Below are 15,759 nucleotides of genomic sequence, written 5' to 3' on the forward strand. Positions count from 1 at the left end.
CCAATGTAGGGGATGAGGGTTAGAATCTTTGTCTGGGGAACTAAGATCCCACATGAGGTGGGGCAACTAAGCCCTCGCTCTGCAACCAAAGATCATTCATTTTGCTACGAAGACCCGATGCAGCCACACAAATAAAAACGAATAGGTAAATTTTAGAAGGGCTCCCACTCTCCTCTCCTCCTTATATCCACACCCCTTGTCACTGTGAATTTGGAGTCCTCTTCCACCCCCACCCCGCGATGAGCTGATTTTCCTGCTGCATCTGACTTGCTCTGGCTCATAAATGAGGCAGAAGTGACAGTGTGTCCTCTTGGAGCCTAGGCCTCAAAAGACCTTATGTATTTCCTCTTGCTGTTTTGTGTTTCCGCCTCTGGCGTAAAAAGTACATTTCTGGGCTATTCTATTGGACCCAAAAGGAGGATGAGTAACACAGGAGGCGGAGGTGAGTCACCTGCGCTGCTCCAGCCCAGCCAGCCGAGGTCAGAAAGCAGCAGGTCACGCCCCAGCCCAGGGCAGCTTTCCCAGATGGGACGCTGAGGCTGTGTGGCATCAGGTAAGGAGTCACCAATCTCTTCACACCAGGCAAAGTTTGGTGAAGAAAGATAAAGCACAAAAACCCAGCCACACTCTCAGAAGAGCTCCATTCGAATTGATTCCTTGCAGGGGAGTCATCTCCCCTCTTTCCTGTCTCTCTCCTTAAAACGTCACCTGAGAGAAACGCACACATGTCTCTGAAGGGGACAGGCAGAGTGGCATTGTTCTTTTTCAAGAGAACTTCCGGTGCTCTTGCCTTCCAAGAGGGTTATGAACTACAGGCCAAAAGAGCTCTGCTGATTCATCAGGTCCTCTGACCGTTGTACAATGTGAGGGCACAGCGAATAAGCTGGATGGTCTCAAGAAGGCTAATATGTTCTTCACTTAATAATACAGTTAGTCAGGGGAAGTACTGAATTTCACTTTTCTACTGCAAACTCTGACTCATCGCAGAGAGAAGCAAAGAAAAATTCAAAGTCAACTTTTACCTCCATCTAGTCTGCTTAGGGTCATCAAAAGCTAGATGTTCTGTGAACCAGATCATCCATTTTCACTGCCCACACTATCCATTTGTTTTCTTCAAACAGCATTTTACAAGAAATTGCAACAACAGTGAAGACAGGAAGAGGGTAAACCAAACCAGTCAATTACTCCCGAGTGGTCAGATCTGCTTACCCAGGAGCAAAAGTCTGCAAACGACAGCTTTTCTTCCCGATCCTTTAAGCACCACTTTCTGCTACTTCAACTTTTGACAACAGGTCATTCACACCCTGCTGAAATCTCTACAGACAACTTCAGATGGGTTCCTACTACAACTGAGTGTCAAAGCCGGGAGGAAGACTGAGTTTCTGCTGAAAACCAAAGTGAAGGCAAAGGAAAATGCCACAGTGGGGTTTTGACACTCACTGTGCATTTAAATATCCACCCAATCCTGGTCTACAGCACAGGGTCCCATCCTCCTAGCATGTTATGTCACACAAGGAACACAAGGACCCACCACCATGAGAAGAGCGTGCTTGCTAAGTTGCTTCAACTGTGTCCCACTTTTTGCAACCCTATGAACTGTAGCTCGCCAGGCTCTTCTGTCCACGGGATTCTCCAGGCAAGAATACTGGAGGGGGTTGCTGTTTCCTCACTCATCTCCTCAATTCAAAAGCAGGTAATTCCAGGGGTAGGACGCATGCTGCCTTGTGTCCCCCGCATGAAAGGGCTAGTTAAGATGCTTCTTAAAAGGTGGAGTCTCAGTAAATCAAATATTTACCAAGTCACAAAAATTAAACAAGTCATGGGGCAAAGAAACTTAAAACTAGGAGTCAGAGGCCACCTACCAGTTAAGCGTAACCAGAAACTAAAGAACACAAGCTGTCATATAACAGAATTGAAGGTATGGTAATTTACAAAGGACGTATGTCTGTGGTCTGGGTAGAATCAGCAGGACAGTCCTGTCTGAAGCCCTGCCCTTTCCCACCATCTCACACATGGCTGGTTGTGAAGCTGGGGACCTCAGTTTCAGCTGCCATCGAATGTCCTGGCTTTCTTTTCATCAGTTTTCACAGGCATGGTTTCACAACCCACTGGACAGGCAGCAGCTGTGACCCAGTGGTCACCGCCTGCACACAGCAAAGTGGTTTTGTCCAGTGTTGTGACTAGGCAGCCACCGTCCAGATACTGCAGGCTCCAGACCACTCAGGACGTTTTGGAGAAGGACTAGGAGTTCTAGCTGTTGTCTGAAAATCTTCCGGTAAAATCAGTAACGTTTATCGAAACCTGCCGAACAAGAGTCATGAGGAAGAACCTTCCAGGGAGCCCTGAGGCACTCCTCCCTGCTGTGGAGCCCCCTCTGGGAAATGCCCTGTGAACAGGTTTCCTGCAGGCACAGAGCCTGACACTGTGCGAAAAACACCAGGAACTCTTATCCAAGGCCCCAGGTGACTGGACGCACAGCCCACGCCGTTCCCCTCCACCCCTTCTACGTCAGTCTTCCTCGGGTGATCCAATTCTGAGTGCATCAGCTGCTGACCTGTGAGACCCCCACAACAGAGTGAAAAGGCTGGAGGTGAGGGTGAGCTGTGCAAACATCCTGAGGTGCTGAGCGCTGGGCATATTCAAGACACGACACAGAGCCGGGGCTTGGAGGGGGCAAGGAGGTGAGTGACAGGAGAAATCCGACAGCACACAGAAAGGGACAGCAGGCAGGGAAAACACTTTAGAAGCTTTGGCTTCTGCTCGGAGTGAGATGGGAGCTGCTGGTGAGTTTTAAACAAAGGAGTAACATGGTCTTGCATAGGAAGGACCCTTAATGAGAAGAGACTGAACGGGGCAAGAGTGGCAGGAGCAAGCTCAGGCTGTGGTACATGGGAGACTGATGCTGGCTTAGACCCCAGGGGTGGAGGGACGGCAGCAGCAGTGGGAAGGGTGATGAAATTTGGGAGAGATTTACAGACAGGGCTGGCAGAACGTGTGGGGCGCTGACAAACTGAGACATCACGGATGGCTCTCAGAATTCTGGACTGCATGCCTGGAAAATGGAATCACCATTAATGGAGAAGCACAAGAATGATTTAGTCGGCTGTATCAAGGACTGAATTTGTGACATCTTAACTTGAGATGCTTACTTGATATTCAAATGAGATGTCAAGTAGCCAGCTAGCTACACAGTGTGGAGTCCATGGAAGGGGTCCTGGCTCAGGGGGACAAACCCAGGGGTTTTCAGTGCACACGTATAAAGCCACAGGCCTGGATGATCTCCAAGAGGAGAACAGACAGAAAAGAGAAAGAGGTCCGAGCATGTAGTTCTGGGGCACGTCACACTGTGTACCACGCCCCCTGACCAGATCCAAACAAAAACCTGGGACCAGGCTAAGCTCTCCTACATCACCTCAAGGATGAGGGCTGGCGTGTCCGGCATCAGCCGGCCGCTTGGCACGTTCCCCCAATGGGCACTCAGGGCTTGGTTTTTCCTCCAAAGCTCTGCTTAATTCCCCAGTCCTCCCATTCATTCAACAGGCTTTCTCTCTCTACAGCTGTGAGGGAGGAGCAAGGCTGCATCCAATTTGCAATGAGAAAAGGAAGTCTGGATGTATGAGGTGGTAGAATTCACACAGGAAAAATACTTTTCTGCCTCAACTGCATGACTTTGTCCTTATTCAAATCTGTTCTCTCTCTCTTTTAAAAAAATTTTTAATTTTATATTGGGGTATAGGCAATCAACACTGTTTTGACAGCTTCAGGTGAACAGGCAAGGGACTCAGCCATACATGTACGCGTATCCATTCTCCCTTAAATTCCCCTCCTATCCAGGCTGCCACCTAACATTGAGCAGTTTCCTGTACTATTATGGTAGGTCCTTGTTGGTTGTCCATCTTAAATGTAGCAGTGTCTACATGTCCATCCCCAGCTCCCTAACTGTCCCTTCTCCTCCCCATCAGCAATATGTTATTTCTCTCTCTCTTTTTTTTAAAATCCTAGTGTTTTAAAATGGAAATATAAGTTTCAGGTATATAGCAGACAATTTGGCTACACACACACACATATATAGTCAAATTATTTTCCATTATAGATTATTATAAGGTATTGAATATAGTTCTCTGTGCTACACAGTAATTCCTTGTTGCTTATCTATTTTATGTAGATAAGTTTGTAGTGTATAGTTTGTACCTGTCATTAGGACTATAGGATTAATGGATATAGACCAAATCTTTTCTTTATTTCTATTTTTCAGATATCCATTATTCCCACCCAGACTATGAGTGCCTGAGGACAGGCTTGGATCTTATTCCCCACTGTCTAGCACAGTTCCAGAATATAGTTGCTACCCAGTCAATATCCATTTAATGAGTAAAAACTTGTACCAATTTTCTTGCATTCTTTCTTCTTTGTGTTAAATTTTAATTAAAAGAGATTCCTTTTCAGACCTGTCTACATTTTCTGTTGTCAAATGTTGCCTAATTCATACATGTCTTTCACTGACATTCCTTCTCTGGGGGGAAAATGGGAGGAAAGAAAAGAAAAATCACCCACTTTTTTGTAGAACTTCTCATTCAAATCTTGTCTCTTTGCAAAAAGAAGATGGCCTTTGAACATCCCTCAGTATAAATACTACATGTGTAGTAAAAGCACGGATTTTGAAAAATCTGTCTCTCTTCATCAGTGCTTCTTATTCAGTCATTACTGAAGTATTTATTCCTGGGAAGTTTCCCCACTGCAAATAATCCCCATGAGAAGCAGTTTAATCAGTCACTTGCTTCCCAAGAACATGGGTGTGTTGCCAACCTCTTCAAAACTGGCTCGATGCCCTGATGATGTTATATGCAAATACTATTTTAAAGAAAGAAGCTGTTGAAACAGGATATGTGCCCAGTGTGTGTACATTATGGAAGAGTCCTACATGGCAGTACAAACAGTTGCTCACTTCTTAGAGAAACCCCACATTTGCCAGGTCTAATTCTTCTTACAGCTTTTAAAAGAGCCCTGCCTTTGAATGGACTTCCCTGGTGGCTCAGAAGGTATAGAATCTGCCTGTAATGCAGGAGACCTAGGTTCAATCCCTGGGTCGGGAAGATCCCCTGGAGAAGGGAATGGCAACCCACTCCAGTATTCTTGCCTGGAGAATCCCATGAATAGAGGAACCTGGAGGACTAAAGTCCATGGTGTTGTCAAGAGTCGGACACGACTGAGCGAGTAACACTCTGCCTTTGCAAGGGCCTCCACTGTTGCAGTGTAGGGCTGGTAACCGACAGGGTAATTTCACTCCAATTTCACCATCCCTTCCTCCTCCAGAGGTATGCCCAGGGTTCAGGCGCTTCTCCCTTGCTCTCTAAACCTACCCAGTATAAATACTACATGTATAATAAAAGCACCAGTAAAAGCACCAGCAACACTACCCAGGTAAGTGTTTCTACCAGTTTTGTAAGATCAGTCCTCAGTTATGAGGCTCAACTAACTCACACACTGCTCATTTGCTTTTTAAAAGCAACATTTAGTTGTGATTCCAGCTAGGAGTAAAGGTGAGTCTCTGTTGTACGTGAAGTCAAAGAACTGCAAAACCTGGACCCAAAGAATATGCAAGCATTTGGTAAATGCCAAAGGTGATACTTCATTTGAAAAAATACATTATTCCCCCAAATGGTACTAACCCAGACATGTGTGGGAAAAGGAAGCTGTAATAGTTATGTACAGGTACTCTGACATAGACTATTTAGAGTCAATCCCCCTTTCGGCACTTACTAACTGTATGATGATGGGCAAGTTACTTAAATCACCTGGGCTTTCATTTTCTTTTCTATGAAATAAGATTAAATAACCTACCTCATAGGATTGCCATGAGGATCAAATCAGATTATGAGATCATACAGATAGTAAGCCCAATTAATGTTGGTTTGATCATTATTGGTATAGCTTCATTTCCTTCAACAAAATAAAATCCAGATGAACAAAGATAAAAATGCAAGACCATTAAATTTACTAGAATAAACAGAGAACCCATACAATTCAACATCAAAAGAAAAAAAAAAACCACACAATTAAAAAATGAGTGGAGAGTCTAAGTGGACATTTTTCCAAAGACATACAGATGGCCAACAGGCACGGAAAAAGATGATCAACATCACTAAACATCAGCGAAATACAAATCAAAATTACAAGGAGATATCACCTCACAACTGTAAGAACGTAAATGCTGATGAGAATGTGGAGAAAAGGAAACTTCTTGCATTTTTTAAAAAATTTTAGCTTTAATTAGAGGATACTTGATTACAATGTTGCATTGGTTTCTGCCCAACAATAAAGTGAATCATTCATAAGTATACATATTCTCTTGAATTGTTGATGGGAATGTAAATTGGTGCAGCCACTATAGAAAAGAGCTTGGCGGTTAGTCTAAAAATTAAAAATTAGAACTACCATGAAAGTGAAAGTGTTAGTTGCTCAGCCTTGTCCAAGCTTTTGCAACCTCATGGACTGTAGCCCACCAGGCTCCTCTGTCCCTGGGATTCTCCAGGCAAGAATAATGGAGTGGGTTTCCATGCCCTTCTCCAGGGGATCTTCCTCACCCAGGGATCAAACCTGGGTCTCCTGCATTGCAGGCAGATTCTTTACCATCTGAGCTATCAGGGAAGCCTGCTATGAAGAAGCAAATTCATTTCTGAGTATTTATCTGAAGGAAACAAAAATACTAATTTGAAAAGATATAAGTACCCCTAGTTCATTGCAGCACTATTTATACTAGTCAAGCCATGGGAGCAACCTAAACGCTCATCAATAGATAAATGTAATAAGGAGATGTGGCATGTACACATAATGGAATATTACTCAGCCAGAGAAAAGAACTACATCTCGGAATCTGCAATAACAGGAATGGAGCTACAGATTATTATAAGCGAAACAAGTCAGAGAAAGACAAATACTATATGATTTTACTTGTATGTGGAATCTAAAAAATGAACATAGGTAATTTATAAACAGAAACAAAGTCACAGATACAGAAAACAAACAGGCGGTCACCTGAGGGAAGCGGGGAGAAGAGGAGGGAAATGGATGAGGGAAATTCAGACACACAAGCTTCCTGTTGCAAAATAAATGAGCCACAGACACGAAATGGACAGTGCGGTGAATATAGTCAATAACAATGTAATATCTTTGGTGACAGATGACTAGGTTTAATCATGGTGATCATTTAGAAATGTATAGAAATACTGAATAACCATGTTGCATACCAGGAACTAACATAGTGCGGAACGCTGATTACACTTCACAAACAAACTATTATGAAAAAAATATCAGATTTTGTGGTTATCAGAGGCAGAAGGTAGGGGTAGGGAGAACTGGGTAATGCAGTCAAAAGGTACAAACTTCCAGTTATAAGATAAATAAATACATGGGATGTATTTATGTATAAGATAAATAAATACAAGCATGATAAAGATCATTAACAGTGTTTCATGTTATACATGAGAATTGTTAAAAGAGGAAAATCCTAAGAGTTTTCATCACAAGGAAAAATTTTTTCTATTTCTTTAATTTTGTATCTATATGAGATAATGGATATTCACTGAACTTACTGTGATAAACATTTCATGATGCATGTAAGTAAAATCATTATCATATACTCTACACTTATAAAGTGTTTAATTATGTCTCAGCAAAAACGGAAGAAAAATTACTTGAGTAATACATAGGTGAATATTTGTATAATCTGCCAAGCATGACATGAAACCAGGAGCAAAAGTAAAGACTGCTACAACAATCAAATGAACACTGAAAATATTTTAGACATAGAATAGGTCTAAAACCAAACTGGGAACAATAGTTTCAATATTCATGTCACAGGGTTATGTCCCTAATATATATAAAGTTCTTAGAAATCAATAAGAAAAAGATAAGAAACTCCAAAGAAAAACTGATAAATGACATGATTATGTGATTTATAAAAGAGAAAGAAATATTAATAACCAAAAATAAAAACAGAAAACTAGACACTGTCACTAATAATTAAATACATGCAAATTAAAGCTGCAATTGTTTATATCTGTGTGTATGTCTGTGTGCTGTCCAATTGGCAAAGCTGACTTAGAAGACTTAATACTTAGCATTGGTAAGAGTTTGAAAAAGTAAGCACTGCTACTCATTGAGGCAGTGACCAAAACCATCCCCAAGAAAAAGAAATGCAAGAAGGCAAAATGATTGTCTGAGGAGGCCTAACAAACAGCTGAGAAATGAAGAGAAGTGAAAGGCAAAGGAGAAAGGGAAAGATACACACGTCTGAATGCAGAGTTCCAGAAAATAGCAAGGGGAGATAAAGCCTTCTTAAGTGAACAAGGCAAAGAAATAAGAGGAAAACAATAGAATGGGAAACACTAGAGATCTCTTCAAGAAAATTACAGGTACCAAGGGAACACTTTATGCAAAGATGGGCGCAATAAAGAACAGAAACAGTAGGCCAACCTAACAGAAGCACAAGAGATTAAAAAGAGGTGCAAGAATACACAGAAGAACTACGCAAAAACAGTCTTAGTGACCTGGATAACCACGCTAGTGCGGTCATTCACCGAGAGCCAGACATCACGAGTGTGAAGCCAAGCGGGTCTTGGGAAGCATTACTACGAACAAAGCTAGTGGAAATGACAAAATTCGAGCTGAGCTATCTCAAATCCAAAAAGATGATGCTGCAAATGTGTTGTACTCAATATGCCAGCAAACTCAGTAGGGGCCACAGGACTGGAAAAGGTTAGTTTACATTCCAGTCTCAAAGAAGTGCAATCCCAAAGAATGTTCAAACTACCATACAATTGTGCTCATTCCACATGCCAGCAAGGTCATGTTCAAAATCCTTCAAGTTAGGCTGCCACAGTACATGAACCAAGAACTTTCAAATGTACAAGCTGGATTTGGAAAAGGCAGAGGAACCATAAGTCAAATTGCCAAGATCCACCGGATCATAGAAAAAGCAAAAGAGTTCCAGAAAAACATCTACTTCTGCTTCACTGACCATGTTAAAGCCTTCAACTTCACAACAAATTCTGGAAAATTCTTAAAGAGATGGGAATACCAGACTACCTTACCTGCCTCCTGAGAAACCTTTATGCAGGGTGAGAAGCAACAGTTAGAACTGGACATGGAAAAGTGGACTGGTTTAAAATTGGGAAAGGAGTACATCAAGCCTGTATACTGTCACCTTGCTTATTTAATTTATATGCAAAGTACATCATATGAAATTCCAGGCTGGATGAAGCACAAGCTGGAATCAAGATTGCCAGGAGAAATATCAATAACCTCAGATATGCTGATGACACCACCATAATGGCAGAAAGCGAAGAGGAACTAAAGAGCCTCTTGATGAAAGTGAAAGAGGAGAGTGAAAAAGTTGGCTTGAAATTCAACATTCAAAAAACTAAGATCATGGCATCTGGTCCCATTACTTCATGGCAAATAGATGGGGAAACAACGGAAACAGTGACAAACTTTCTTTTCTTGGGCTCCAAAATCACTGCAGATGATGACTGCAGCCACGAAATTAAAAGACGCTTGCTCCTTGGAAGAAAAGCTATGACCATATTAAAAGCTATGACATATTAAAAAGCAGAGACATTACTTTCCCAACAAAGGTCCATCTAGTCAAACCTATGGTTTTTCCAGTAGTCATGCATGGATGTGAGAGTTGGAATATAAAGAAAGCTGAGTGCTGAAGAATTGATGATTTTGAACTGCGGTGTTGGAGAAGACTCGAGACTCCCTTGGGCTGCAAGGAGATCAAACTGGTCAATCCTAAAAGAAATCAATCCTGAATATTCATTGGAAGGACTGATGCTGAAGCTGAAACTCCAACACTCTGGCCACCTGATGCGAAGACCTGACTCATTGGAAAAGACTCTGATGCTGGGAAAGATTGAAGGTGGGAGGAGAAAGGGACGACAGAGGATGGGATGGCTGGATACTATCATGGACTCTATGGACATGAGTTTGCTCAAGCTCCAGGAGCTGGTGATGAACAGGGAAGTCTGGCATGCTGCAGTCCGTAGGGTCACAGAGTTGCACACAACTGAGCGACTGAACTGAACTGAAGTTATAGCAGAAGTGATTCAGTGATATGAGTGAAACTGGCAGAAGAAGAGACAAAAATAGTTCAATGAAATAAGACAGAATCTTCAAACAGGTCCTTATATAAACAGGAATTTATTTTGCTATAAATAATAGAATTCAAACGAGTTGGAAAAAAGTATGATTATAAACAAACCATACTGAATCAACTATATCTTCCCAGGCCTGGTGGTACAGCAGTAAGCAATCTGCTTGTAAATGCAGGGGATGCAAGAAATGTGGTTTCAATCCCTGGGTTTGGAAGATCCCCTGGAGAGGAAATGGCAACCCACTCCAGTATTCTTGCCTGGAAAAGTCCATGGACAGAGGAGTCTGGCACGCTACAGTCTGTGGGATCGTGAAAGAATCAGACAGAAGTGAGCACTCAGAGCCTCACTGGATCAACTGCTTAAAACTTAAGGAAAAAGTTGTGGCATTTTGCCTTTCATCTTATACAAAAATCTGGTATTTTGAAAAGCTAAATATAAAACCAAAGCAATAAAATTATTAGAAAAATAAAAGCTTAGAAATAATTTTCAGGTGAAAAAGTTCTTTCTAACCTAGACAAAGCACGTAAGTGATTAGACTGCAGTCAATTACACAAACATCTAAAACTTCCTTGCAGGATTTTCCTAGTGGTACAGTGGATGGGAGTCCACGTGCTAATGCAGAGGACACTGGTTCCATTCCTGGTCTGGAAAGAGCCCACATGCAACGAAGCAATTAAGCCCATGTATCACAACTACTGAGCCTGTGTTCCAGAGCCCACGAGCTGCAACTACTGAAGCCCGTGCTCTGCAAGAAGATAAGCCCCCACAAGGAAGAGCCGGCATACATATGGAAGAGTGGCCCCCACTCACCACAACTCAAGAAAAGCCCTCGCAGCAATGTAGACCCAGCATGGACAAAAATAAAATAAATACATTTAAAAACAAATAAAGAAAACTTTTCTGTGCAGCAAAAGATATTTAAAAATAAAAGCATTATGAACGAATAAGCAAAGTGTGGTATATACAAACAATAGAATATTATTCAGCCTTAAAACAGAAGGAAATTCTGATATGTTCTACAACAGGGATGAGCCTTGAGGACCCTTTGCTAAGTGAAATAAGCCAGTTACAAAAATGCAAAGATTATATGACTCCTCCATTTTTATGAGGTACCTGGAGTATTCATAGAGACAGAACATAGAATTATGGTTCTGAGGGGCTAGGGAGAGAATGGGGAGTTATCATTTGATGGGTACAACATTTCAGTTTTGCAAGATGAAGAGTTCTGGAGAAGGATGGTGGTAATGTTTGCATAATAATATACATGTCCTTAATAACACAGACCTGTATACTTAAAACAGAGAAGGCAATGGCACCCCACTCCAGTACTCTTGCCTGGAAAATCCCATGGATGGAGGAGCCTGGAAGGCTGCAGTCCATGGGGTCGCTAAGAGTTGGACAGGACTGAGCAAAACGGTTAAAATGATAAATTTTATATTATGTATTTTACCACAATAAAAAAAATTGGGAAAAGCTTTACACTAGAAGAAATATTTGCATCCTCTGTAAGAGACAACAGATTAAGAAACCGAATACCTGTAGAGCCTCTGCATTAAACAGAAACAAGAGAAAACAACCCTATAGAAAAGTGAGCAAAGGATGTGCACAGGTAATTCACAGAAGAAACACACAATCCATAAACATTTAGAGATATTAAACTGCAGCAGTAATCAGCAAAATGCAAATTAAAATGTCTTACTGAGTTTCACTCATTCACCAGGAAAATTTAGGTAAAAAAAGATAATACCCAGTGTTAGGAAGGATGAGGAAAACAAATTCTCATGTGCTGAGTTTAAATTATTCACAGTACCTGGCAGGGGGCAGGAGGGAGGGGTCAGCTGTGCAATTTGAAGAGTTTTATCTACCAAAGTGAAAAATGGATAAACTGTTTGATTCACAAATCTCTCTCTTAGGATATTACACTCAGGCTTAAGCACAAAAGTGAATGCCCAATTTTCCCTGAAGCACTGTTGCTAATGCTGAATAATTTTAATTAACTTCTATGTCCATCAATAACGGAAAGGGTGAATAAATATCTCTAGCTAACATAATTAGAAATAAGAATAAATATTATTACTTTAGAATGTAGCCATTAATAAAAGAGGCACATACAGACATGATAGAGGTCTAAGACTTGGGGGTGAAAAAGTAAGCTGCACAATGATAGTAAGGTCTCATTTACATTTACTAAAACATAGTATATATACATATTGGAGAAGGAAATGGCAACCCACTCCAGTATTCTTGTCTGAACAATCTCATGGACAGAGGAGCTGGTGGGCTACAGTCCACACGACTTAGCGACTAAACTACCACATTCATATATATTTGCAAATGTATACCAAAAAAAAAAAAGTCTTGGAATAATAGGTACGAACCTGAAATTCCCCTCTTCTGAGTAAGAATAGGAGTGACAAAGGTAGTTCTACATTTTCTCCCCTATGCTTCATATATATATTCATTTATTATTTGTATTATTTTTAAACCATAAAAAATAAAACAGATAAACTAGAGTAAATAACTTCTGAAAACCAATAGAAGGTTGTGAACACAAGGACACCGCTTCTATAAAAGAAATCTGTGCTACAGAACTATGAGGAATCCTGCTTGGAGGGAAGGGAACTTCTCACAACTTCTTATCTGTCTTCTATTTCCCCATTTCATATATTTTGTTCAGTCAAAGAGGACTTCCTCCAGAGAAAGCAGGGCTAGGGCCCAGTGTTCCTGTAAAGAGAGCAAGATGACACCTGCTCAGCTTTCCTTCTGCTCGAGCCTACGATATTCCCACAAGGAAAACACACTCTTTCCTCTTGTCAAGTCCCAGTACCACCTCTTTCAGAACCATGATCACTTTCCTGATTTGGCTCCTTTTTCAGGACAAATGGGCTACAAAAAAACAACACAGACTTTGGAACACCTCTGAGCACTACTGCAGGCGTTCCCAGTCTCTCAAGGTAAAGAGGGAGAAGGAAAAACCCAGTGTGTAAGTAAGTATTCTCCCCAGTGTGGCTCCAGTCCCCACTGGACACCTAAGACAGCCGCTTCCTCTCAAGGTGGCCGTTGATACAGAAGGTTTAGACACATCTGCTGAGACAACAGGAGGCAGAACAGGTACTGCAAGGAGGCAAGTTACAGCTGAGAATTAGCCCTATCCAACAATGAAATGTTAGGTGGTGAGCTCCCTGCCACTGGAGGCATTCTAACGATACTGAAAGCTATCAGCGGAGGTGCCAAACTCAGCATGCCCTTGAAGATTCTGAGTAGGTAACTGAGGCTGGTGTCCAGTGCTTTTAAAAACTCCAAGAATAATTCTGAGGCACAGCTAAGTCTGGAAACCCCTGGCCACTATGACTATTTGGTGCTCTTCAGATTCAAGGGTCTCTGAGTGCAGATTAAAGCAGCTCAGGAGAGAGGCAAAGCACTCTCAGGAAAGAGTGCTACAATAATGAAGCACCGTACTCATTGGAAAAGACCCTGATGCTGGGAGGGATTGGGGGCAGGAGGAGAAGGGGATGACCGAGGATGAGATGGCTGGATGGCATCACAGACTCCATGGATGTGAGTCTGAGTGAACTCCGGGAGATGGTGATGGACAGGGAGGCCTGGCGTGCTGCGATTCATGGGGCCGCAAAGAGTCGGACACGACTGAGCAACTGAACTGAACTGATACATGGCGGGGCAGGCGGGGGGCATTCCACAAAGGGTCCTAAAGTTTTGAGACACAGACAGTGGTTACAGGCAGCCTCCAAAGCCAAATCCTGATTCTGTCACTTGCTAGCTGTGTAACCACAGACAAGTTGCTTAACTTCTCTGGGCCTCAATTTTCTCACTGATAAAATCAGAATGGGAAAACCGTTACCCACCTCAGTGGTGAAGCTTAAATCATTCTCGTATATGTACAGTACTTAGTGCCTGACCCATAGTTAGTGCGAACAGTTATTTCGTAGAGGAGGAAACAGAGGCTAAGGCCATAAATTAACCTGACCCACGTCCTAAAGTCAGTTTAGACTTGAGAATAAGACCCACAGCTTCTTTCCTTCTGCTGCTGCTGCTGCTAAGTCGCTTCAGTCGTGTCCGACTCTGTGTGACCCCACAGACGGCAGCCCACCAGGCTCCCCTGTCCCTGGGATTCTCTAGGCAAGAACACTGGAGTGGGTTGCCATTTCCTTCTCCAATGCATGAAAGTGAAAAGTGAAAGTGAAGTCACTGAGTCGTGTCCAACTCTCAGCGACCCCATGGACTGCAGCCCACCAGGCTCCTCCGTCCATGGGATTTTCCAGGCGAGAGAACTGGAGTGGGACGCCATTGCCTTCTCCTCTTTCCTTCTAGCTCAAATTAAATACACGGCATTCAGTTCTGTCATAGCCTCTGACTACACTGATCCCTCTTGAGTTGGAGATTAAACTTGTTCAGAGTCTTCAAGCTTGTCAGTTACCAGGCACCCTCGCCCCGTGGCACTGAATACTGTGCCTCCAGCCACAGGACAGGCAGGCAGGCCGGATGGAGGCACAAGCGGGCCAAAGGCTGTCAAGAAAGGGCTCTCAGTATTCCGCGACGTCACCACCACCGATGCCAGCTCTATGGTCTTGGACAAGTTACTGAACCCCTCCGTGCTTTTTGCCTAGGAAAGGGCTGTCTGTAAAAGGGTCAGAGGCGGCGCGGTTACAAATACAAGGCTTCCATCGCCCAACCAGCCAACTCGGTGCTCCTTCCATTCGCTTGGCGTCTACCCCAGACACCACCGCATCCCCATGAATTTTCTCGGCTGCACCTGCGTGTGAGCGCCTCTCGCTTCCAGGCGTAGAGGGAGGCGGAGGGAGGTCGCCGACCGAGAGAGGTATGACCGTCAGGTAGGCATTAAAGGAGCGTGAGGGAAGGCTGGAGACCGCAATTAACGCCCAGTTAACTTTGGGGTGCTGGGAACTAGGCAAAAGTGGGTCAAATGGGAATTTTAATCTCACAAATATCCCCCGACTGCCTTGCGAAGGACGCGGTGGGATGGGGACCGTAAACGCAGGGTGGCACTGTCGTGGCGACCTCAGCGGCGTGCGCTCTGGCAAGAACGAGTAGTTATGCACCCGGGCGCGGGTCACCGGCGAGGAACCCTCGAAACGCCTTCTCGGGGCAGAGCGAACCCCCCAGCCCAAGCAAACGCGAGGCTTCGGGGCACCGAGCAGGAGAGCAGGGGGCTGAACTCCGGGCCGCGTCCAGACGGCAAGGGCCGGCGGAGAATCCACGCAGGGAGGCGGCGCGCGCCGAGGCGAGCGGGGCGCGCGGTCGGGTACTCACCCCGCGGGCCGAGGGCTCCGCGAGCCGGGCCGAGTCGTCGGCGGCGGGGCTGCCGAGCCGCGGTGCGAGGCCCGGGCGAGCGCGGGTGCGGACGTGCAGGGCCGGCCCCGCGCCCGGCCTATGAATCAGCTGCGGGGCGCGCGCCCAGGGGCGGGAATTACGGGAAAGACGCGGGGGAGGGCAGAGGGCCGAGGACTTTTGCAATTTCCCGTCTCGCTGCGCACTCTTGGCACTCCTGGGACCCACAGGAATTCTCTTCCTTTGGGTCCCCCGGGGGGAGAGCGGATGGGACCTTGCAGAGGTGCGGGACCCC

General features: G+C 44.0%; 1 protein-coding gene and 1 long non-coding RNA gene across 10 annotated transcripts in view; one reads left to right on the top strand and one right to left on the bottom strand.

Moving 5' to 3' along the window:
• The window catches only part of OSMR (oncostatin M receptor), a 66,362-nt gene that overhangs the window by 49,889 nt on the left and 714 nt on the right, over positions 1–15,759 (bottom strand). For 2 of the 4 annotated variants that reach the window (XM_060400482.1, XM_004017030.5), the window contains exon 1: positions 15,447–15,541. The exons of 1 other annotated variant lie outside the window; for it this stretch is intronic. The gene's annotated coding sequence lies outside the window, so the exon portion shown is untranslated. Of the gene's footprint in view, positions 1–193; positions 368–15,446; positions 15,542–15,759 lie in introns of those variants that run through there. One more of the 4 variants, XM_060400480.1, reaches the window with a different exon arrangement.
• Positions 14,770–15,759, top strand: part of LOC114118742 (uncharacterized) — a 107,613-nt gene continuing 106,623 nt past the window's right edge. For 5 of the 6 annotated variants that reach the window (XR_009596785.1, XR_009596784.1, XR_003591916.3 and 2 more), the window contains exon 1: positions 14,770–15,007. This is a non-coding gene — a long non-coding RNA (uncharacterized LOC114118742). The remainder of the gene's footprint in view (positions 15,008–15,759) is intronic. The other variant, XR_003591917.3, reaches the window with a different exon arrangement.

Source organism: Ovis aries, chromosome 16, assembly GCF_016772045.2.
Source record: "Ovis aries strain OAR_USU_Benz2616 breed Rambouillet chromosome 16, ARS-UI_Ramb_v3.0, whole genome shotgun sequence".
Lineage (NCBI taxonomy): Eukaryota > Metazoa > Chordata > Mammalia > Artiodactyla > Bovidae > Ovis > Ovis aries.